Source organism: Apostichopus japonicus, chromosome 10 (genome assembly GCF_037975245.1).
Source record: "Apostichopus japonicus isolate 1M-3 chromosome 10, ASM3797524v1, whole genome shotgun sequence".
NCBI classification, from domain to species: Eukaryota; Metazoa; Echinodermata; class Holothuroidea; order Aspidochirotida; family Stichopodidae; genus Apostichopus; species Apostichopus japonicus.
In genome coordinates this window covers 2,264,776-2,290,521 of record NC_092570.1, presented here as the reverse complement: position 1 = coordinate 2,290,521, position 25,746 = coordinate 2,264,776, and the positions used below count along the sequence as shown (strand labels likewise).

The 25,746-nt window shown below is 38.2% G+C and overlaps 1 protein-coding gene across 6 annotated transcripts in view; it reads right to left on the bottom strand.

The window, feature by feature from the left end:
- The window catches only part of LOC139974753 (alpha-(1,3)-fucosyltransferase 7-like), a 56,166-nt gene that overhangs the window by 5,821 nt on the left and 24,599 nt on the right, over positions 1 to 25,746 (bottom strand). The window contains exon 1 of one of the 6 annotated variants that reach the window (XM_071982147.1): positions 12,712 to 13,423. The exons of the other annotated variants lie outside the window; for them this stretch is intronic. The gene's annotated coding sequence lies outside the window, so the exon portion shown is untranslated. Of the gene's footprint in view, positions 1 to 12,711; positions 13,424 to 25,746 lie in introns of those variants that run through there. 6 annotated transcript variants of the gene reach the window in all.

The following is a 25,746-nucleotide window of genomic DNA, read 5'->3' as shown; positions in this document are numbered from 1 at the left end:
AAGAAGGTGCAGAAAGCAATCATATATATCCCATTTCTTTCTAACCCCTCCCTAAAAAGAGTACCCGCCACAGCCCCCTCTTTTGCCACCCCCCCATTTCCAAACGAGACCTTGTAAATTCAATGAGTGTGAGGGTACAAAACATCTTGGTAAAGTACAGTAGATTACTATATAGTAATAGTAAATACATAGTAAATTTTAAGTACAAAATTGACCTAAAATGTAAAATTTATGTTAAATTGCAACAAACTTGATATCTACCCTGTCATAGTATATTATTTGTATGAATTTTCTGGAATATGTTGATTAACATATATGCAAAGTTCACACTCTTTTGTTACCATATGGATCATGGAATAGCTATAATATAGTACCACTGCCAGCATATATCATCTGGATTACACACTGCATATGGCAAGACTTAAAGTTGTCACTGTTTTGATTAGGATTTAGATCAAATGACCATTTATCTAGACCAGGAAGTGTCTGTCTGATAGAGTAGAAACACTGGTTGAACCCTTAGGTTAACCCTTGAGAGTACAGCATACAGTACTAGTACAAATATCACACACTGTCCAGCCATAACAATAGCTTCTGAGACAGATCACCTTGCACTGTATCATTGTAAGTAGATATAGCTCTGCACCAGTTGTCTTGAGCACTATAAACTGCTATCATATACATATATATATTGAAATGGTAATGAGATGGAACATCCAGTACAGTGAACAAACTTCCTACCTCCCCCAGGATTCAAACCCAAGCCTCCCGCTTTATATGTGGACACCATAACCAACTAGGCTATGGCCGATGATTGAATGATGTCCGGGGGTTCGAAACCTGGAAGGAAAGGTTGTCATTCCACTGTAAGCTACATTACAAACGCCTACAGTGGAATTACGACCTTCCTTACCGGTTTCGAACTCCTGGACATACAATCAGCGTCCATAAACTAGTGATTAGGGTGTCCGCATACAAAGCGTGAGGTCCGGGTTCGAATCCCGGTGGAGACTGGAAGTTTTTGCACTGTTGTTGATTTTCCAACTCATTATGATTTTCTATTATATATTTATGTGTGTATATACATGTTTATGCATATAGTATATGTTTATGTATATATAATATATACATAAATATAAATGTTAATGTATATATAAAATAGTTATGTATATATATATACAGCACATACAGATGGTCTGTACAATCTTAACACGGTCTGCATTTATACACTCTCATTGACAGTTATAGAAAGCCTACTATACCCCTCCACACTGGTGCTAGAACAACTGTGGTTGAGTGGTTCAGGACATAACCGGTTGTGAAGTAGAATTTTTCTGCTGTGTTGATCTTTAATAATATATTTATAGCAATAAGCATCAGGAATCAGGATACAGATCACCCAGCATGCACTGTATCCATCAAATCTACATATCTGCGTATCTGTTTATAGTATTATTAAGTGCACTGACCAGATACCGGAAGTTGATGAGACCGGCAGACACCAGATGTTGGTGTTTGATCATTTTCTTTCAACTGTTTATGGGATCTTGACAATAGAAAAGCTTTGTGCATATGGTAATGGTTAATTAGAATAATCACATAGTATTGTTCAATGGGTTAGTAATACAGATACAGTACAATTATGGATCATGGACATCGCTAAGAATCTATAATGAAAATTTGGTCAACTGACCATCAGTCCATATTAAGTAATTTTTAGAAATTCTCTCTACCACCCTGTTCCTTCTCCTTAATTATTCACTGTCCCTCTTAAATGTATTTGTGGGTGAGGGGGGGGGAGAGGGCCAACCATTCAATAAATAAGTGAAGCATTTGTATTGTAGTATTCCTTTTGGAGGAAAGGTATATATAGCCATTGACAATGGCAGTTGCACATGGACAAACAGTACCCAAAAGGTAGCAAATTTCTTACGTATATATTCAGTTTTTACGGCTGTTTGTTCAATAAAAACTGTTTTTCGTTAAAACAGGACGGGCGTTAGGAAACATTTGTCATTGTTTAACTGCAATTCAAGACATAAAAGAATGGTCCTGTTTCCTGCACAATTTTCCATGAAAACTTGTTTGTGCTGTTTTTTGTATATCCACTTGCGGTTATAAAGCCCTGTATTTCTGTGTTGTCATGTATGTCATGCATATGACAGTGAGCTGCTATAGGCTTTGTGGTTGCACTGAACACTCATAAAACCCTCATAGACTTACCTTTAATAATGGTAAAGGTTGGAGGGTAAAAAACTGAAGTTATCCTTATACTTACATCTGACATTTGTGGAAATGAAGTCAACACTAGCTTGAAAATAACACTCACAGATATTAATTGTTTGTCTACAGTAATAAATTTGAGAGAGAGATCGACAGGGAATGAACACCACCCATGTTGGTTGTACGTTAGTTAAATGTGCAAATTTTACAACATATATACCAAAAGCATCGGTGTGTACTAGTTAGTAATCTTGCATACATACAGTACCTCTACAGTACATCGCGCATATATTGTTCCAAAGAATATTAAGTGCTGCTACAATATGACAATCACAATTTAGGCAAGAATTTAAGGTCGCATTGCGTGAAGGTCCTCTTAGTACAAAATTGACGGACTGGTAATGATCCAATCCCAAGGCCTTGAATTACATAACCCATGTAATTGGCAATCCTTAGGAATGCAAATTTACATACCAGGCAAAAATATATTCAAATGTACCAGTTTAATATTTGGTTGCAAATCATGCTATATCTAGTGACTTCATACTTTATATCTATGTTAAAGGATAATTTAAAGTTCCAAATTGTAGCCTAAATATGTCATAGTTCAAGACAAAAGTAAAACTGGAGTGCCAGTAATGTTTCTACAGCTTTTCCAGTTTTCATGATGTTGATCTTTTGATATTATATTAACTCTGGAATACTCCTTTAAGGCTAAATTAACGTCGGCTCTTCAGTGCAGGACTTATGGTTTATGTAAATCCATCCGTATGAATAAATCAATCAAATCGTGTTATTTTAACTTCATATATAAACAAGCGGGCATCCTTGAATAACAGTCAACACCATTTGACCTTTATCATTGAGTTTTTAATTTTAATTGTAAACATGTAGTTCGAGACCCTAAAAGGTCTCTTCTTTTTCCCATTGAGTTTTGAGTTGCTTTCTGAGGAACTGACTTAATGTTAGACTTAGTCCAGTCACTTTAATTGATGAGCCTTACCTGCCTAAAGGGTCATTTCTCAAAACATTAATGTTGTTATACTGTAGAAATGCAACCTGCACTGATAGCAATGGCTCTTAACAGTCTACATCATAGCTCATTAAATATTGTGCTTACAGTACAAAGTCATCCTTAAATTCTGTAGACAGCAAAATTTATGCAAAGGTCTCCGAAGAGATCCAGAATGAGCTGAGAAACTTTGAGGGGAATCCACCCTACCCTTCCCCCCACCCCCCCCCACACACACACACAGACACGTCCAGTGTTACATTTGCTATCATGCCTTAATTCTAACCTAGAATACCAAAACTGTATAAAACCTGTTACAGATGAAAGTGCACACACTTCCTTTACAGACATTTCCTTCTAAAGGACAAAACGTATCAAGCAAAACTGGGTACTGTAAATTTACCTAGGCAGTGGTGTATCGTTTGTTTTTCACACTTTCCAAGTTTGAATTATTAAAGTGAATTCATTGGTGGCATGATATGCTGTTTAGAAGTGAGTCCGTATATTCATGATCATCCTACGTACTAACATAGTTAGTAATACCTGTATGCGCAAAGACTTGAGTCTCATTGTCTGTAAATTGTATACTCAATCTCAATACTCTTAGACCGTGGGGCATACGGCAAGAATCCCTTTTGTTTTTGAGTTCTATAGTCCACCTCTAGCTGTGGGCAACATAATTTTGTGATAAAGCTGTAGCTTAGAACACCCGAAAAATCCAAAGTTTACAGCCGTTAATGAGAAAATGGAGGTATCTAGGTAGTTTGGAATTATCTACTAGAGATACAATTGTAATAATGTTCTAAGTTAGAGCCTTGGTTGTGGTCGTCATACTGGTACGCATATACACACAATGTAAGAACAGCTACAGTAAGCCAAACTCTACATATTGGAAAATATGGTTGTAACCGAACATTACTAAACTGGAAACTATAAGCCCCAAGTCAGGGCCAAAATTGTAACTACCAGATGAATGTACAGTAGATTGGGCAGAGTGCAGTTTTGTGGAGGCAGGTAAGGGTCGACATGAAAAGTGAAGTAGATCAATATTAGACACAATGTAAAGAAAGAATAGCTGCAGCAACTCCAAAATCCCCTGCAGCAACTGCAAAATCCCCTGCAGCAAGGCTGATGGAATATCAAACAAGTACTGTAGATTATTTCTGCAGACCAGTATCGTGTGAAATTGCAGAACTCAAAAGAATATGACCTGTATACAGCCAGGCGCGTAACCAAGGGGGGGTGGGGGGCGAAGGGGGCGACCGCCCCCCCTTGAGCATAGTTTTTGGGTATGTTTTTATGATATCGCTAGTAATTTAAAGCTTAGATGCAACTTACAAGGCCTTGGAAGTGCCATTTCCAGCGATCTGGGAGGCATTTTCAGCCAAAATTTTATTGTACGCGTAGCGCCAAATCATGGTGGCACTACGCTTAGACAGTTTGCAATGCTGTATCTACGGCTCTGATAGTTTGCCTAGAGGTTCGCCCCTCCCTTGACAAAATCCTCGCTACGTGCCTGTATACAGCCTGGTTATATAATGCTATATAGCTCTCTCACTGTCCTTCTGAGATGGTACAGTACCTTACCAGTTGAACTAATTATTTTGGGACAAGTAACGGGAAATTATTTATCCTGTACCACATTGAATAATGCTATGCAAAATGTTCAAATTGCTACACAAGTTCAGGTTTTTTTAACACAAGAATCATAATATTTGATAAAAGACAAATTCCATATCCTTCTATAGTGCTACACAAACTTGGAAAGCTACGTTATTCCCTGAAGAAAGACTAGTTAAATTCACAACGGAAGATTGCATGTTCAGTTAATTTTGCTGAATTGTCAATAAATTTCAAAATACAATGCTAATCAGCATTTTCTCTGCATATATTGCTGTCGTGGTATTATACACCACAGTTTCCAATACCATTTTTGGGAAATTGTTTAACATTACTCTAGTATCGCCATTTCTTGAATAACTATGTACAGACAATCTACTACAAAGGTCTGGCTGGCCTCTGTTTTCCTATTCTTCTTCTGATCTTGTTTTAATGAGCTCCATGTGATATCCCCGATGTCAGGTGTGGAATTTAAATTCATGGAGAGATACTAACTATACCAACTAGTACTGAGAACAAAAATATCAAACTGGTACATGTCATTCCAGTCTTAATTACCTCACCTCGGTCTCTGGTTACATCAATTAGCAGTTTTTCGTGGGATCTTACTCTAAGGAAGGTTCGGTGACATCTCGGCTGATAATGAGGAAGTTAGGGTACATGAACATTGTTAAATTGGTTCTCAGAGATGTAGTACTTATGTGACTTCATCTTGTTCGAATAGCACTGTCTATCAGAGACATCTTCAAAATCTAGTTAGTGTAATTAGTCTAATTACCATGCACTCCGATTTATCGGACAATTCGACAGATGGACACAAACAGTTACCTGTTACAATTACAACCAGAAAGCCGACAGGCTGCTTTAGCGATTCCTAATTGCCTTGATAGTGCAGCTGTTGGGAGGAAGTAAATTCTGTTCACTTCCACACAACCAATTAAGTGCAGTAAAATCTAAGAAGCTCTGGTCAAAATTAGTAGACCTCTTCCCTATGCTGTGAAACTTGCTCCCAAAGCCACAAACCTGGACTACCTATTTCTATATTTAGGAGTGTTATTAAGAGTGTTATTAGGAGTGTTAGCTCAGTGGTCAATGCCGGTGCCTTCCGATCATAAGGTCCCCAGTCCCAGTCACTCCCAGATTAATGTATGTCGTCCAGTTACAGAGTTGTTGACAATTGACAATTCATAATCATGGACGTTAAATACGAATGTAAGAGACTGACTTCGGTCAGCTTGCGGCTTTGATAAGCCAATGAGGCTTCTTTGCGAGTTCCTGCTTGCAGGAGGATCTAAAATACATACATAATTCTAGTCTACAGTTCATCTGTTGTATCCATGGATAATGACACTAGTTATTACCACTGCACAAGGGCGTAGGAACCGGGGGGGCTGGGGGGGGCACCAGCCCCCCCAGTGAAAATATGGAGGGGCGGAAGTATCATTCCGCCCCACCCCCACCACTTTGCAAGTCAGAAAACCCCTTTTTCATTTCCAAATGAGGAAAAAATCTCATTTGGAGCACCAAATTGCATCTAAGGCCAGGTGAAAATGCAAAATTATTTACAAAATGGAGTGGGTGTTGAAGTGTGCTACATTGCACCAAATTGCATCTGAGGCCACCTGGAAATGCCAAAAAATTCCAAAGGGGAGGCGGGGCACCATACTACCATATATACTACTGTATGTAGAATATATATGTTATTCCATTCATAGCAGATGAAGGTTGACCTTTCATTATATTTACTAAATCTTAATTGCTACCATTGTTACTACAGAAGGTCAACTAGTAGTCTCCAAGTATTACAAAGTCTATAGTAATGGAGTCTAATCCTTGGTCAATAGTGGTATTAACCTTAAAGAGCAGGAGTAATAAAGTCACAGTTTCTCTCATCTGGAAAGGTCTTTTCATCCAATACAGTATGAAATGTTGCTATATAAATTTCAAAATAGAAAATGCTTAGATGCAACTTACAAGGCCTGGGAAGTGCCATTTCCAGCGATCTGGGAGGCATTTTCAGCCAAAATTATCTTGTACGCTTTGCGCCAACTCATGGTGGCGCTATGCTTAGATAGTTTGTAGAGCCATATATACGGATCTGATAGTTTGCCTACAGGTAGGGATGCACCGGATCCAAATTTTTGGATCCGGCCAGAACCGGATTTTGCCGGATAGTACATGAAATCCGGCTGGATAAAATCCGGCCGGAACCGCATTTTTTTCATTACACAAAAGAAAATCATTAATAAGAAGTAGAAGTATGAAACAAGGAGCAAATCTTAGGTGAGGTATACGCATATTATAAAGAAGGTGGTTTTTATGGAATTTAAAAAAATTCAGACGTATTTAACCATATAAGAGATTGTTTCACACATAAATATTCAGAGAAAACATGAATGCCAACAATAATGGGAAAGTAAAGATTAAATGGAACAGTATTTTGACTGATTAGTATATGAATGGTCTATTTTAACTGCACAATATAAAACTGATGAAGGCTGCAAGAAATGATTTCATTGCAAACTGTATTTGTTGTATACAGCTTCATATTTTTACAGTAGTTGTATTACTTTGATTGATCTTTAGAAACAGTCGGTCAGACCATTGAGAAAATCAAATTGAACATGTTCAACCTACTTTTTTCCTTTGAATGTTTTTATTAATTTTTGGAAATAGTTTACATTGATTTAAGTTAATACCAACACCTTTTTAAGGAATAATTCAGGCCAGATTTTGCAAAAGATCCGGCCGGATTTTGAAAAATATCCGGCCGGAACCGGAACCGGATAATTCCTCACTATCCGGCCGGATAGTCCGGCCGGACCGGATATCCGGTGCATCCCTACCTACAGGTTCGCCCCTCCCTTGGCAAATTCCTGGCTAAGTGCCAGATCTATATCGATAGGTAGTTGCAACAACTTGAACATATGGAGAAAACCAGAATAATTTGTACGAGGCCAAAAGGGATGCATTTATTAAAGTTTAAAGGTGTGAAAACAGGAATATATATCACATGAAAACACCTGGTCTGTAGAAGAAGAAGAATCATGGACGTATTTCCCTCGATCCTCATAGGGGTAATATTTCTTGAATAAAGTAGAATGAAGAGGCATGAACGGACAGGAGGTGTCTGCTCCCATCAGTGGGAGGTCATTATTTAAAGGTAACTTTAGTATATTTATAAAGTTTGTGTATTCTGATGTAGTCTTCCAAGGGTTCTTCGAAACCACCCGTTGGTCCGTCCGCTGACCTTATGACCTACATATCATTTATCATATTGTATACAATAGGGTTGGGCGATATATCGAAAATTATTATTATCGCGATAATTTTTTTTCAAGACGATATTTTTTGAGGATTGAACAAATGACGATAATTTCTTGTGAAAAAAATTTGAAATAGATGTAGAAAAAAAAATTCTCCGTTTTATGTGTAAATGTTATTCTAGCATTCCATGGTTAAGAAAGTTGAAAAGAAATATTTTATCAACTTCATTTACTGACTTTTGAACTTCGTAAAAACCCGTTCTTTACAACATTGACTGTATAGAGAACAAAACTCTGAAAATCAGTAGAGAAATTACCAATTGTGTACGAAAAGTAAGTTGGTACACCTTTCTAATTTTACGAAAGATCGAGCAAAATACTTTCGAAAAATTCACGCGAAACTGGCATATCGTGCTAAATGCAACAAGTGTCATGTAAACAAGGCTCTAGTACACCCATTTATGAATAAACCAGAAGACCACATCTGGTGTAAAGCGGGGGAAAGAAAGTATTTTCTAGAATTTCCAAAAAAAAAATAATAATAATAATATCCTACCATAGTTAAGTTTATAGTAAATAGCCTAACCACTTCGTCGGTTACGGATCTCACGTAACAACAAAAACACAACTAATTGTATTTTGCGAAGTTGACGATTTCTACAAGGACATGGAAACAATATTTAGCATTAAGTTAATCACGCCTGGTGGCCTAAAACATGGAATTACAAGGTTTACTTTCATAAAGATGGCCATACTGTAGCTACTGGGGCCTTGATATCGTGCTATGTCTGTATGGTATAGACTGTGCCTCGTGTATCATGGGGAATAGATTGTTTTGTTCATACGGAGGAGTCGGTTGGCTTGAGGTGTGTTTTACTTACCTTAATGTTACGGGGATATTTACCTACTTTCCTTGAACGTCTAAGATAATATTTCGCATAACTTTACGGATCCTTTACTGACTGACCTAATTAATTCTAGAGTGGAGCCAAAGAATTTTACTCCATGAAAAGTTTTTTGGAAACGTGCCAAAAATGTTAACAAACAGGTGTTAGACAGGGGGGTTGTTTTGCAAGGTACCTGAGAAAATTTGAAGCACATTGTAGCCTACCGTGATATTTAAGTACGGTTAAACACTGCAGTTGTAAACTGATTGTTAGGCAGTCTAGAAACGGGGCTTTGCCGAACGTAGTTTGTTTCATAATATCGACAGTTTTGTAAGTTAAACTTTATAAAGATTGTAAGACATATTAATTCTCTTTTCATTTTATCACATAATATAGCTACTCTAACTTGTCATTTTAAAACTTTCATCAGTTTCGTGACAATTTAAATTCATAAAGTCAGTCAGTATTTTGAATCCTCAATTGCGAATTGTTTTATCGCCAGACACGCAAAAATACTTAACTTTTCCGGGGGCCTTCGCCCCTGGACCCCCACAAGGGGTTCCACCCCTTGAACCCAACGGGGCCTTGAACCCCACGCCATTATGCTCGGTGTGTTTGCTGCGCGAAAACACCGGTGGGAAATCGGCAGTTGTTTTTAGTGTGTTCGCGAACACACTAAAAACAACAAGAAAAAATTATCGTAATTATCGAAATATCGCGATAATTTTTGAACTATTTATCGTGACATTAAAAAGCAAATATCGCCCAACCCTAGTATACAACAATATGTATCAACTCAGATCAAATTCGGCATTTACTTGTTTAGAATAAAGATATAAATATAAGCCTGTTCCCATGTATTTTGTTTTGCGTGTTTCGTTTGGTTAATTATGTGAGTTAAACCAGCGGATACGTCAGTGACCACCAACCCAATAGAGCAATCTAGAGTGCAAATATTTTGAGGAGACAGGTATTAAAAGTGTTGATACTCAAAGGTCTACGGACACACATGAACCACATTGTCCTAGATAATCACTCTAATAGGCATTAGAAATCATGAAAATAGTTGCAACTCCCATCAAAATCCATCAACGATTGACCATTGAAAAATTCTTTGCTTAATTATAATATTTATTATTTAAGAATAAACATTTAGCTTATTATGCTATATGATGAGTGATTTTCTGTTATGTTATTTATACCTTTGTGTTTACAACCTTTGTTTCAAGGACATTAACCATGTGCAGGTTTGTGGCCTAAGTCATATTTTTTGGAATAATTATTTGTCTTTTTTTGAAAAGAGGACCATCAACATTAATCATATTATGGGTTTGTAATTATGATTAACTTATTAAGGCCTAAAATAAGAAATTTTGATGAGCGTCAACACTCCACGTCATAGTTTGCACATATTTAACAGGTTTCCCAAATATATCAAAACTTCAAATGTGTATATCTTGGACACAAAAAGAGCTTTCCGAAAAGTTTCAACAGATCTTGGATGATATTATCACACACAACACATGTAATACTAAATATTTGGCAAATTGGCTAGGTGTCTGTAGTACTTTAATAAATTCTTGATTTACAGATTAAAGTACCATGTCAAAGAGGATGCTGAGGGGGGGCTGCAGCTTCCTACAGCCAAGCTGCATAGGACATTAATCCTTTGTACACTGCAGCTTCACACAATGAAATCATACCATATTGCTTGATATGGTATCATCCAGGTTCAGCAGGATTTTGCAGTCGCTCGCTCGCTGCAGCTTTTCTCTTTGACAAAGTTCCTAATTGACTATTAAGTTCCTAAGTGACTATAAAGTTCCTAATTGACTATTGATTACACTTAAATACTGTATATACCGTACGAACCAAGGGCGTAGGAACCGGGGGGGCTGGCGCCCCCCCAGTAAAAAATGTGGAGGGGCGGAAGTATCATTCTGCCCCCCCTGCTCCGCAAGTCAGAAAACCCCTTTTTCATTTCCAAATGAGAAAAAAAATCTCATTTGGAGCACCAAATTGCATCTAAGGCCAGGTGAAAATACAAAATTAAGTTTACAAAATGGAGTGGGTGTTGAAGTGTGTTATATTGCACCAAATTGCATCTGAGGTCACCTGGAAATGCAAAAAATTCCAAAGGGGAGGGGGACACCCCCTCCCCTTAGACCCCTCCCCCAGGCCGACCATCAGTCTTCAGCCCCCCCACTCAAAAGTACCTTCCTACGCCACTGGTACGAACCATCACATATATGCAAACTGAAATCCTCCTGACTAAGTTTTGACATTTATCTTTCAAAAGGATAACCTTTGAACTTTAAGAAGGACTTTGATACATAGAGCTCTATAGAAAACCACTAGCTCACTAAAAGAGCAAGAAATCTTTCACAGTACCATTGTGCATATGTTCAGTTCACATGGGAACTTTCCCACAGAACAATCACAAAGCCTTATTAATGATATGAAGAAAATTTCCCCCCAATTCAAACATTAGCAATGCTCATATACTGCATTACCTTTTCACAATTAGTATTGCATACTGTACAAATACATGCATGAACACCTTTCCTTGAATGCAGGAAACTGAACACAACAAAATTTTGAAGAATTACTACAGCTATACAGCCTACTGTATTGCAAGAAGCTACACACTTACTGTAGTTAAGGTGGTAAAAAAAATGGGATCTTTTGCATTGAGGCCATGGAGGCTTATATTGATGGCATTTAAAAGTAGAAAAGGACAGGAAAAAGGCAGGTAAACTACAGAGATGTTCTAGGACACACCATGTACACATTTTACTTCCTTGCTCCCTTTCAACAAAAAACATAAAGGACAATTATTTCAAAAAATAAACTGTCAAATTAAAATCACTTACAATTTAGGAATCTATGTTAACCATATGGTAATGTCTTCATATTTTTAATTGCTAAAATTGCTTTTAAAACTTTAAAAAAAATACAATTTCCTAGAGGTTCTGACCATGCATTTCAAATAATTCAAACTGGACAACGATGAGTCATACATAATTAGAATGAAATGAAAATATCTCTAGGATTTATGACAAATTTATGCTTTGAGGATGGAATGAAAAATCCCTTTTAAGTATTTGAAAATGAACCACCATGTTCTGCCCTTCTAGCGAATATATTAGGGACAAAATTGTTTCCTCTTTTTAAGTGGTTCTACTTTTAATCAAGCATTCCTGTTTTCAAACCGAAATCATACGTAATTTTGAACTCAGAATTTATCCAAATGAACATTTCTGTCTATATATTTATTATTTTGTACTATAAATTTACGAAAAACAACACTTTCAACTCATTTTGCCATGGTGACATCTGACTCACAATGTTATTGCCAGATATTGTATATAAAATTTTAATACCATACATTTAAAAAAAAGACAAAAAAATCAAATCTTTGAGATTCTGACATGTATGCAATCAGGATTTTGTTTCAAATGGTTCATCAAGTTACAGTACATGAGTTATGAACTGGTATTGTGAGGTGTTTATAGTGCTACCGCAAACATTATTACAATAGTCCCCCTGTCCCCTCACCCCTCCCCACCCGCAAGAAAAGAATAAAAGTTGTAACAATTGATTTCTTCAATTTTTGATGAAATCACACCTCAAACAATTAACGTCCAAGTAAACTTTTCATCTAATATCTGAGACGATAAATAATCTCAGAATTCTTTCTTACCCTGTTAACTCAAAGCATCCAGTTTGGAAAGCAGCTGGCTTTAAATCACATAGAGAAAATTAATAAATCCTCAGCGGAAAACAAACATGTGACGGAAGCTGAAAGCTCAAAACCTGAGATTTCAAGTTCTTTTATTAATATTATTATTGTCAGAATTGAAATATAGATGCATATCTCTCACAAAATCACAAAACAAGACTCCATATATGGATTCCAATACTGGATGGACTGTGACGGTTTGTGAATAGTCCCAAGAACACAACCACACAAAATACAGAAATGCTCACTTGGTACTAAGTATCTGGAACTTAGCAATAGTCAGAATGAACAAGAGTCTTATAAAGTCAGCACATTCCAATTAGTCAACCCAGATTCCTTAGTGTCACAACTTGCACATTTACCATGTGCCTGCAGCTCAATATTAAAAGAAGATGCTAACTTTTTTATATGTTGATACTATTATATGCATCTCTATATATTCACAAGAGACTACAGTACATAGTTAAATTTCCTTACAGCCAGAAGTTTTAGTAGTTTATGCCAGTCAGTCACACAAACACTAAAGCTCTGTGCATAATCTTATCAGCAGCATCCAAAGATAATGGCCAAACACACATGTACTGTACTTCCAACCATATGGACTTGTAACTAACTGATTGTATATAGCTATAGTGGTGATTCAAAGAAATTTAGCACCTGTACAGTAGGTCTGTGCAAGTTAACAACCTGCAAAACTCACACAAACCGCTTGGTAAAGGTTTGAACTTAAGATAAACAATACAGTCATTTTACCTTGACTATATCCACAAACTGATAACCAAAAGTGAGGGCAGCAGAGTATAATATGCACCCAAGTTTGGTTTAGTTTTTTAACTAGAAGAAGGTAAAGAATTTGTTTTTTCTTTGGTGAAGGTAAAGAGGGGGGGGGGGGGTGGGATGGCTAAGGTACCATGTCAGAATTTGGATTGCCATGCCTATTAATAATTTTGTATTATTACACCTATCGATATAGTTCGGTGTCCCTCCATTTCCTAAAAACGAAAGTCTGGGTTGGGTCGCATGGGTCACATCATTCTACTCTCAAGACATTCCTTTCTATCTGTTTATGTGAAAGGACATCTAAGGTCAGATTCTGGACTTTTCTCCCACCGTTATTTCAAGAATTGTTTTAGTAATTTTTCAGTTGTTTAAGACTGCAACATGACTGTCTCAGGTGTAATATTTGTTACATGGTACTATATCAGCAAACTGTATACAATATTTATGGCAGCAGAAGTCAAAGTAATGGCAAAACCACTTATCATTGGTGACCTTGAGATACCAACATCAGAGACATCCAACGACTGTATTGTAAGATGGATGCAATTCGAATTTCAACCTTTTCAAGAATACTAAAGTGCTAAGAACTCATACATGTGTTACTATATATAACTACATTTTTAAAGAGCTCTCTGAAAGTTTTGTTTCCAAAAATGGATAGATCAAAATTGGCAAATAAATGAACATAAAGTATCAGTCAAACTTTGTCAAAGTACCTCCTAAAAAATATGCTAGAAAATTATAATATGGTCACTCACAATATCCAAAAACTTCAGTAAAATAGCATTTTAAGGGTACCCACATGCTCACTGAGAAAATTTAATGTACTCAGTCGACTTTTACACTCATCAATGATATATGGGTAACTTTGGAGTCCTGGAGTGAAATCACTTTCTGTGGCTCTTAAGCCTCCATATACATGATTAAGATGCAGGACTAAAAAAATTGAAGGTATTAACTAGGAGATTTGAAAGGATTTTCAAAAAGTGTAAAATATGTGAGCAATACAAATGACCTTACACCTGCAAAATTTCTTTGAATTTGTCAAAATCTGGTGATAAAGTCCTCAACTGTTAAACTATAGATGGAGTACACTAAATTAAATTGATGCTAGGAACGATAAAATTAGGCATTCATGTCAAAGGTTTGTACAACATTCTCCCTATATACGGGTATATTCTTAATGTATTTGTTGATCTTCTTCTCACCGTCTTTTCAAAAACCATGTCTGGACAGTTCCAAGAATGAGAAAGGATCTGAAAATGTTTTGAAGTATTCCATAAAATTAGATCTCATTTTAACTAAATATCTTACCAACTTATCTTTTTAAAACTCTCTTTGACAGCTAAGTTTGTTTTCTTTATGAGACACGATTCCATAATTTATTTAAATGATATTTTAACGAAAGTGTTCACTGTACATTGGTGGTAGAAAAATGAAGGAGGTCACTAGGGTCAGTGAGGGTGTACAGTGTTAAAAGATTACCAGGGCATACTAGACACGGTAGAATGCGGTGCTAAGGTTGTGGGGAGACAGGTAAGCGGGGAGCGAAGTAAATATACTGAACACAAATCTGAGCATAGTACAAAATAGTACAAACCGCATTGCCAGTGCACCTGTCCAAACCATACTGACACTGCATTGCACTGAATCGTACAACAACATGTACTCATCAGTACAAAACAATTTAACGGCAAAATGGGCAAGCCATCAGGAAAATTCAGAAATTAAGAAATCATGAAAACTTCAAAAGGATACTTAAAGGAAATAATTGAGATATGTGTTGTAAAAAACTCCCAAAACAGTCTGCTAAATACAACAACAAAAAACACCACTCCTCCAGATTGGAAAACCAGATTGAAAATAAAGACATGAAAAAGCAGGTGAAGGTTTCCAAGTGGTAGCCTTGGAATGAAGAGAAAGTGATTGCTGACCCAGAAGTGGGTCAATGGGAGCACAGGGCTAAAATGGCTCCGCTTGATGCGTGTTAATTGCCATATATATAGGTAATAGAAGATTTACAGTAGTTTAATGTACACACGAATATCAGCATGGTTGGCATTTCACAACCGGTTTGGACGTTCCACCAGATGGTGGAAACCTAGCTGCTGCACTTTCAAAGCAGCAATGCAAAAACTGTGATCATACGACGATAGATAAAGTTAAAAGTTAAAGTTGAAGGTTTACAGTCTTGTATGAGGCTAATGCCTCCTCACATGACTTTACAACTTAACCCCTGGTCATTGGTAACTTGTCACACCCACACACCAAAGTGTGCACAATTCAATCAATCTCTCCTGGGGCACCACAGTGCACCACAACCACGTGTCCCCCGGGGGACTTCCCATAGGGTGCAGCCACAAACCGGCGTGCGCAACTATATTTACAAGTTACCTCGCAGGTCCCCATTTATACACCTGGGTGAAGAGAGGCAATGGAGATAAAGTGCCTTGCCCAAAGACACAACGCAATGGTCTGGCCAGGGCTCGAACCTGTAACCCTGAGATCACAAGTCCACTGCCTTAACCACTTGACCACAACGCCCTCACTAAATATAAACTACTTTTACTCCCTGAAAGTCACTTTCAGCATCCTGTCAAACTTACCATCTTGTCCTTACAAATTTATTGATAATAAACTTGATAAAAAAAAAGTAAAGAGCTTAATATCTGATACACCAGACCATCTGTTCCTCCCTCTCTCACCCTCCCCCCCCCCCCCGCTCCCCCCCACCAGTCCACTCCGCTCATTTTTACCAAAGCAGCACATGGATATATATATAATGATGACATTTAGACAGTGTCCACCTCAAGTGCAGCAGTTTGAACTTCTATGACAGTTAAAGGGTGGGTGTCTTGACATCTTACTTATGTACTAATGTTCAATAGAGATTAATCTGATAAAATTCACTTCCTTTTAAGAGTTCAGAAAGTGCAAAAGCAAGACAATGTTTAACCTAAGAAATTCACCAGACAAGTTATGATGATGTTTTCCTTCATTCTTCATCAAAACAATTCTTTATTGAGCCATCACATAACCTACAGGAAACTATTAAATGATTAAAAGACATTTGATTGTCTAATAAATGTGTGGAAGGAAACAAATGGAGTTCCTATTTTGACATACATACATGTGTATACAGTACAAGAACCCGCTACAAAAGAGCACGTAATTGTCTCATCCAATGGATATCAGGAGGATGCCAGGGTTGGGTGGGGATTGGGGTGGGAGGGGGGTTGGGAGGGTCACCTCACATGGAAAGAGAAACAAAATATAGGCAGCAAACTATGTTTATGCACCAATGCCCATAAAATTGCATCATCACTGAATGTTGTGCTGTTTCCTCATTTCACTATAAAAATGTCAAGTTTGGTAGACGTTTGTTAAGATACAGTCTCTGAGACTCTGACAGCACAGTAGGGTTTAACAGTCACTTCAAAAACAAACTCCAATGAAGTGATCAGATTTGCTGGTACAGAAAATTAATAAATGATGTTGAACAGCTAGAAGTTATGTAAATTTTTGTGAAATATAAAATTTTCACTTTTGAAAAAAAAAAAAAATCTGTATATATAGGGAATGTATGTTGCTATATGAAAAATATGACTTTGTCACTTTATTAACTTTGTAAGGACTACTGACAAAGAAAATGACAATTATTTTTAAACTTGACTAAAGGTTATACCCCACATGTACTGGTAGTGCCTCAAAATGGTAACATGGGGGTGTAGGAGGGCATGATCCTGAAGTAAACAACTTTTGTAAACAAGATGGAAAGGTCAGGGTGTAGTGCCTGCTGTACTGTAAATCATGTGGAAACAAAGTAAGTGAAGAGGTATTGTATAGAAAAAGGGTATACCAAGCAAAAGATAACATCAGCTTCAATTCGACCATTACCTAAAGTCTGGAATACACACTAATGGTGTGCTTGCTGTAGAGCAGCATGAATTGTATATTCTGTATTATGGACAATTAACTCATTTTTGAATATTTTGTTCAAGTTTTCAATAGAGGGGGTTGATGCATTTATTTTACTGTAAGTTACGATATTGTACAGTTAGTTGCAGTGACACTACAGTATGAATAGGGTTATTACTAGAGTAGAAAATCCCATAACTCTCTGGTTTGGGTATTTACCAAAATACTAGTACCGGTTATTAGGCTAGGTAGTTGAAAGGTGCAATAGCAGAGAGGAGACAGGTAAGAGAGGAGCGCAGTGAATACCTCAAATGGTACTGGTTAGGGTATTCACGAATCACTGTTTTTTATACATGTATATGAATATGCATAAGATCTACATACAGTAGCATATAACTGGTAACAGTCTCGAACTGCAACTCTGACGACCCTCTTTAGGGTCACTGCCCATCTTCCTTCTAATACTGCTTCCAATTGTTATCGAGTTCCAGGTAGATCAGAGTGCCTACCTTAAATGTATGAGAGACAGGTGAGAGAGGAAGAAAGTCAACACTGGGCCTCACCAAGGGTCAAAAAAGCAGGGGCACCAGGAGCAAACTTGTCCAGATAACTTGCTCAACAGCACTTTTAGATCCGTTTAGAACAAATTCCCTGATTGGATTTTTAAGTAGTGCGCGGTGCATCATTCACTCTTGGTCATAATTTCATGTTCAAAGATATAAAGTAACAAATGAAAGTTAAATCAACCATGTTGCTACAGTCATGATTACAAGTTCATGTACAGCATATCAAAAGGAGAACAGAAAGAAGAAATGTCAAATGACTCCTGGTAAATACTCAAGTGGCCTGTCCCCCCCACCACTCACCCAGAAAGACATATGAACAGTGGGGAACTTCTTACACATTCATACAAAGTAAAAACTTGCACACAAAATACATCATAATTACATTTCACCCCTGAGCATCATAAATTCATATATAGTAAAAGCTTGCATGCAAAATACATCATACTTACATTTCTACAACCGGTTTGGATGTTTTCAATTGCTTTAACAAATTGGCCTTTTTCAGATGTCTGAAACTGTGCTATTTTGAAATAAAACCTGATAATATTCACAGACTTGAGGTTCCTTATACTTTTTATCATTCTTCTCAAAGAAGAAAAGTGGCATCAAAATTTAAAAGTGTCAACTGCTATTCACATTTGTGTTTTACAAAAAAGTATTTTAGTTCAAAAATTTTTTCAAACTTCCATCCTACATAATTTCAGATGTGAAATCAATTGAGGAAAGTGAACTACTGCTTACTAATTGTTGGAAGGGATATCAAATCCATTTTGGACTTGTGATGAGACATCACGTAAGAAGTAAAGGACTGATCCGCCTTTCGAAGTACTCCAATATTACTGACCTATTCATTTCTTTTAAGTTCCAATAAGTGCTTAAAGTTCAATGACAACTGCATAGTAGACATTTTGTGCGTCGACCTGTAAGTCTTTCCAAATTATTACGACGACGTTGCAATAAAAATAATTACGCAGCAATATGAACCCCAAAATATTACTGCGTTTTACATTTACAAACACTATTGATACGTACCTGTTTCCCATCAACATCCAAATAAATCTACCCTACCCTTACCAAACTGCTAACATTTCAGAGCTTTTTCCCCGTTAAACCCTTTCTGAGTCAATGCCTATGCCTTTCCCTTACAAAACCTAAACATGGCTGGTTTGGTTTTAATAATGGCGATACATTACCTGTTTCCATTCAACATAAATATGTAAGTCAATCCCACCTAGTTTTTGCCAACTGGTAACATTTCAAAACTGTGCCCCCCCCGGGCCCCCCCCCCCTAAACCCCTTCTGAATAAATGCCTATGCCTTTCCCTTACAATGTTACCTAAACATGGCTGGATTGGGTTTTAATAATGGCGATACATTACCTGTTTCCATTCAACATAAATATGTAATTCAATCCCACCTAGGTTTTACCAACTGGTAACATTTCAGAAATGCGCCCCCGCTAAATCCCTTCTGAGTCAATGCCTATGCCTTTCCCTTACTAAACCTTAATATGGCTGGTTTGGGTTTAAATAATGGTGATACAATACCGGTTTCCATTCAACATAAATATACAACCCCACCCCACCTGTAATATAAACTTGTGTGTGGAACATATAGTATATATGGGTAAAGATACAAAAATATGAGAGAATTCAAAAATTAAATTAAGCGATACTTTATTGACCTGTATTGTACAAGAGCAAGTGAACAACTGATATAGAGAGTAACTTAATGTATTAGAACAGAGAAACATGTGTATGTACTGTTATACCCTGGATTAATGGAGGATTATCCTGATTCCTAGCGATATAACAAGAAGACAAATGCTAAGTGTTTACAGCACATGCGGCCATATTGAACTGTTTATTTTCATCAGGTCACATGCAGGTCACAACAACTTTACCAAAATAGATGGCGTGATACTGATATATAACACTCCTTCCTACCAGATGATGAAACAATCAAATATTTTTCTTCATTAAACAACTCAACTTTTATTAAATCAATCAATCTTTTATCAAATCAAACAAACAAAACTAACAACTTGAGGGTATAGTTAAATCTCTAACCTCTTGGGTGGTCTGACAACTCTGCCTGACCTGGTTACTGTAGCTGATGGTGCAGGTGACTCTGCTACCACAACTGGGGTTTGACCTGTGTGGACAGGACTACCAGATACTACTGGGGATGTGGTGGAAGGTCCTGGCTGATCCAAGTTAGAGCTCTGCCCTAATTCCCTAGTTGTCTGAGGTACATTAACTGGAACTGACACAACATCATCATCCATAGGAGAGTTGATGTTTGGTTTTCCAGCCATAGCATTTGCACCAGTATCGTCAGGGATAAGATGATCTGAGTGTACAAACCTACGATTATTGCCAGGGATCCTAACAATATATGTACGAGGCCCCTTGACTTTCACTATGGTACCAGGAATCCATCGATCCTTCCCCCCTCTAACATTTCGCACCCTCACTGGTTGATAAAGGTCGAACTGCCGCACTGATGAACTGCGGTCCCTTTGCTGTTTTGCAGCATCCTGTCTCTTTTCCACCTTCCTCTGCAGGCTAGGTTTCACTAAAGAGAGCCTAGTCCTTGGGGATCTCTTAAGAAATAACTCTGATGGAGTTTTCCCGGTAGTTGTGTTCGGGGTATTTCTAAGAGTAAATAAAACATTAGCTACCTTGTGACCCAATGTCTCCCCACTTGACTTAGCAAAAGCATTCTTGAAAGTTTGAACATTGCGTTCTGCAAGCCCATTCGTAGCTGGATGGTATGGAGGAGTGAGAGTATGGTCCACACCATTGGACTTCAGAAAGTTCTGAAATTCCTCAGATCTAAACTGAGGACCATTATCACTTACTAGCTGAATGGGTAACCCATAACGTGCAAAAAGTGTTCTCAACACATTAATCGTGGCAGTACTTGTTGTGGTATTCATTGGTAATACCTCCAACCACTTTGAATGGCTATCCACCACTAGCAAGAAATTCTGACCTTTGACCTCTGCATAGTCTATGTGAACCCGCTGCCACGGCTGTGTGGCCCAAGGCCATAACAGCAATGGTTCAGGGTTAGGCGCCTTCTGTACTTGTATACATTGCGTGCACAGCCTAACTTTATCCTCAATATCCTTGTCTAAACCTGGCCACCATACATAACACCTAGCAAGTGCCTTCATCCGACTCATGCCCGGATGACATTCATGAAGTTCACTCAGGATAAGCTCATGCAATTTGGATGGAATAATTACTCTACGCCCCCAAATAAGGCATCCATCCTCCAGGGATAGCTCATCTCTGCGTGTGAAGTATGGTTGTATGGCAGGGTCCACACAATGATTTGGCCAGCCAGATAGAGTAAACTCTAAAACTTTGGCTAAAACTGGGTCCTTGTCTGTATGTTTTGAAATTTCAGTCGCAGTAATAGGGGTTTCCATTAGGACTGTCTCAAAAACAAAATACTCCTCTGGGTCACCACTAGAGGCTTCCCCAACTGGGAGTCTGCTGAGCAAATCTGCATTTGCATTCTTTGCAGAAGAGCGGTACTCAATATTGTACTGATATGCGGACAATAACACTGCCCATCTCTGCATCCGAGCTGCCGCCAAAGCCGGGATGCCATGTTTTGGTCCGAAGATCTTAGTCAACGGTTGGTGATCTGTGATAAGTGTGAAATTAGTGCCATACAAATACAAGTGGAATTTCTTGATCCCAAAAATAATGGCAAGAGCCTCTTTTTCGATTTGGGCATAATTCTTCTCGGTCTGACTCAATGTCCTAGAGGCATATGCTATGGGGCGATCTGAACCATCTGGATATCGATGGCCCAAAACAGCTCCAAGTCCACATGGACTAGCATCCACACTCAACACTAGAGGTTTATTTGGATCAAAATGGGTGAGCACCTGATTACTAGCTAAAGCATTCTTTGCGTTAACAAAAGCTTGCTCACAGTCATCACTCCAGACCCAATTAATGTTGTGTTGCAGTAGGGCATACAATGGTTGCATCTGAGAAGAGAGATTCCTTACAAATTTGCCATAATAGTTCACCATGCCCAGAAAGGACTTCAATTCAGATACATTGGTTGGTCGAGGTGCCTTTTGTATGGCCTCGATTTTGTCCTGCAAAGGGCTCACACCTTCACTGGTGAGCTCATGACCAAGATACCTGATCTTTGATTTCATGAATTGACATTTTGTGCCATTCAGCCGAACATTGTGCATGTTTAACCTCGCAAACACTGCATCGAGGGCTTTTAGGTGACTATTTTCATTCTCAGTTGCAATCAAGATATCATCTATGTAACAAAATACATTGTCTAATCCAGATAATATTTTGTCCATCGTTTCCTGGAAAATAGCTGGTGCAGTTTTCACCCCATAACACAAACGTTTTGGTGACAGTAACCCCTTATGTGTATTCATTACTAGGAGCCTAGCTGATTCGTCATCAAGAAACAGCTGATTGAAGGCACCAGATAAATCAAGCACTGAAAATACCTTAGGGTGTGTACCTCCCTGTGCCAGTTTTGCAAATAAATCATTAGTATTTGGTAATTTGTATCCCTCATCTTCAATACAATCATTCAAAGCTTTGTAGTCTCCACATACTCTTATTTCACCGTTTCCCTTCTGTACATGCACAACTGGTGAGGCCCATTCACTATAGTTGACTTGGGTAACTATATCATTCTTGATAAGTTTCTCATATTCATTTTCCACCTTTGACAACAATGAGTAAGGCACTGGCCTACTCTTTTGGTATTTGGGTCTACTTTTTGCTTTCACCCTCAACCTAGCAGAGAATCCCTTAATACCCATATCCCTTGATGAGAACATTTTCTGATTTTGACTCAACAAATTTTCCAAGGTTGGTGACACAGGATTCCCCAAATTTTGGATTCCAACCTTTGCTGGTTTTGGCTCAGATACCACAAAAATATTCTCCCAGTCCAGTTTGATTTTACTCAAGTGGTCTCTGCCAAAAAGGGATGGGCGGCTTCCCTTGACAACCAATAAATCCATCCTACAACTAGTACCTCCATACTTTGCCGTGACTACAATACTCCCTATCACAGGCACCTTTTCACCTGAATAGCCACGTAGGGTTATATTGGTATCCTTTATGGGGTAATGGGCCAAACTGGACTTGTACACATGCTCTGAAATGGTGGAACGAGCCGCACCGGTGTCAATTTCCATGGTTATTGGAACATTAGTGTCCCCTACCACTAACGTAATCAAATACGGCTTATTGGTCTTTACACCTGATAATGTATGATATAAACCATAATGTAAATCACTTTCATCAGTATTAAAACTATCTACATACTGTTCATTAGTGTCCTTATTACTAGAACTAACGTTAGGCTCACCATCCTCCATAGACCTATAGCTAGTTGAGACGGAGTGGTTGCGGTGACCCCCTGTCCTCGTCTGATTCTGCAAACTTTTCTGGCTTTGAGGTCCCTTAGCCCCAGATCGGCAAGCTCTTTGAATATGACCCTTCTTCCCGCACGAATGACAGTTTACCTCGCGAAACCTGCAATCATCGGGCTTGTGGTTGCTTCCCCCGCAGCGATAGCATGATTGTGCACTGTTAGCTTGCCAGGGTTGCTGATTAGGCCTATTGTGCTTGTCGTTGTTTCTATTAGTCCCCTGACCCCTTCGTCCTTGACTTTGAGGGCTCCGCCAATTCAATCTGTTTGTACTCACAGAACTTCCTGCATCGATATGTTCTCTTGTTGCTATGCCAGCCATTTCGTCTGCAAGACACTTGGTTTTAGCTTTTTCAAACGTCAGATCAGCGGTTGAGAGTAGCTGCGTTTGAGTTTTCACAAATCTTGTGTGCAGTCCCGAGACCAGTCTGTCTCGCAGTGCCTCCAGTAGAAATGCGTTGAAATCGCAATGGGTTGCTAAGTTCTTCAAGCGAACAATAAAGTCTGCAACTGACTCGGTTTCAGACTGTGAAGCAGCCCAAAATTTAAAACGTTCAGCGATCACGATCGGTTTCGGTGAAAAATGTCCTTTCAGGATGGTTTTCAGATGCGCGTACGTCTGTGTACACGGCTTGTCTGGGCTACATACCGTTTTCAAGAGCTTGAAAGTCTCAGCGCCCACCATAGCGAGAAAAAAATTAGCCTGTCTCGCCTCGGCAATATCGTTTGCCACTATAAAGGCATCGCAGCGATCTGCGTAATCTTCGAAGCTTTCGACTGTGTTGTCAAACGGCCCGATATTCCCGTAAACTGCCATGTTTACAATACAGAAATATTCTGGGTTATATTATAGGTTCTTCCTTAGTTCGTCGCCAGTTTGTTATACCCTGGATTAATGGAGGATTATCCTGATTCCTAGCGATATAACAAGAAGACAAATGCTAAGTGTTTACAGCACATGCGGCCATATTGAACTGTTTATTTTCATCAGGTCACATGCAGGTCACAACAACTTTACCAAAATAGATGGCGTGATACTGATATATAACACGTACAGTACAGTATGACTCTCAGATCATCATTTTGCTAAGAACTGCAGAACAGAACCACGGATTTTGGCTTTATGAGCTTGAATAAAGAGACTTAAAGAAAGTCTGTTCAATATACTACACCACCCTGCATAGTGTACCAAACTGGTAACATTTAAGCACTGCTCCCCCATTCTGTACTTCTGGATCAATGCCCTCAATCCCCCATCCTCTTCCTTCTAAATCTACCATTCTGCAAGCTTAATAGGCTATACTGTAATTCCAATATGATTTTCTACAATTCTGAAATCTTTAATCTGTTACTGTCATTTTGGGGAGGGCAGCTGGTAGTGTGTGGTTAAGGTGCCATGGCTCAGGGTATCATTTTGTGTTCAAATTTTGTATCACAATTTTGCAAGGCTCTGAATGCTTGTCTCCAATGAAATCTGATAAAATCCTATAAAATCTTATAAAATGACAAGTAACAAAAACAGGGAGGTATCGTCAAAGCGACACCTGCGCAACAAGTTACTAAATACAACAGTAACATGAGAGTAAGATAAATCACATGTAAAACATATTGAAAAAGTAAAGGATACTTCAAAAGCGATTCAAAACGTCGGATGAAAATCCATGGAAAGTTCGCATAGCTTAACTTCTGAATGGTAGATTTGGAAGGAAGTGGGCGGCGCCCATAAAGTGAGGGCGCAGTGCTAAAATGTTCCAATATTGTAGTTTAGGTAGATAGGAAAGTGCATGTGTTTGACTGGGAGACAGGTAAGAGAGGAGAGTAGTAAATGACTATGGTTTCTGTACACATACAAACCTGCTGTAGGCCTACATCTTATTGCATAGCGAAAGTGACCATTTTGCATAACATTTTGCGATGCTGCGTTACCCGATAAATTATTCCGTTGCCCTCCCAATAGTGGTGTTGACACTTGCACAGTCAATACTGTACCATTAAAATATGGTGATCATATCAACCTAGAAGTGAAATGGTCACCTGCACTTCAAAGTTTTTTATGCAATAAAGGGGAGGAAATAATTATGACATAATTACTTTCATTTGTTGTCTGAATATAAGGTAAACCTCTGGTAAGTTTGGAACAACACCTGTTTATTATTCAGACCAAGGAGCTAATATTTTCTCACGCCTATTTCAGTAAGAGAAGGCATGTACAAATATCTGGTTCCACCGAAGACTGAAAGCTAATTTGTGATGTAATTTACCACTCATCTTATGTCTAAAACTTGAAAGG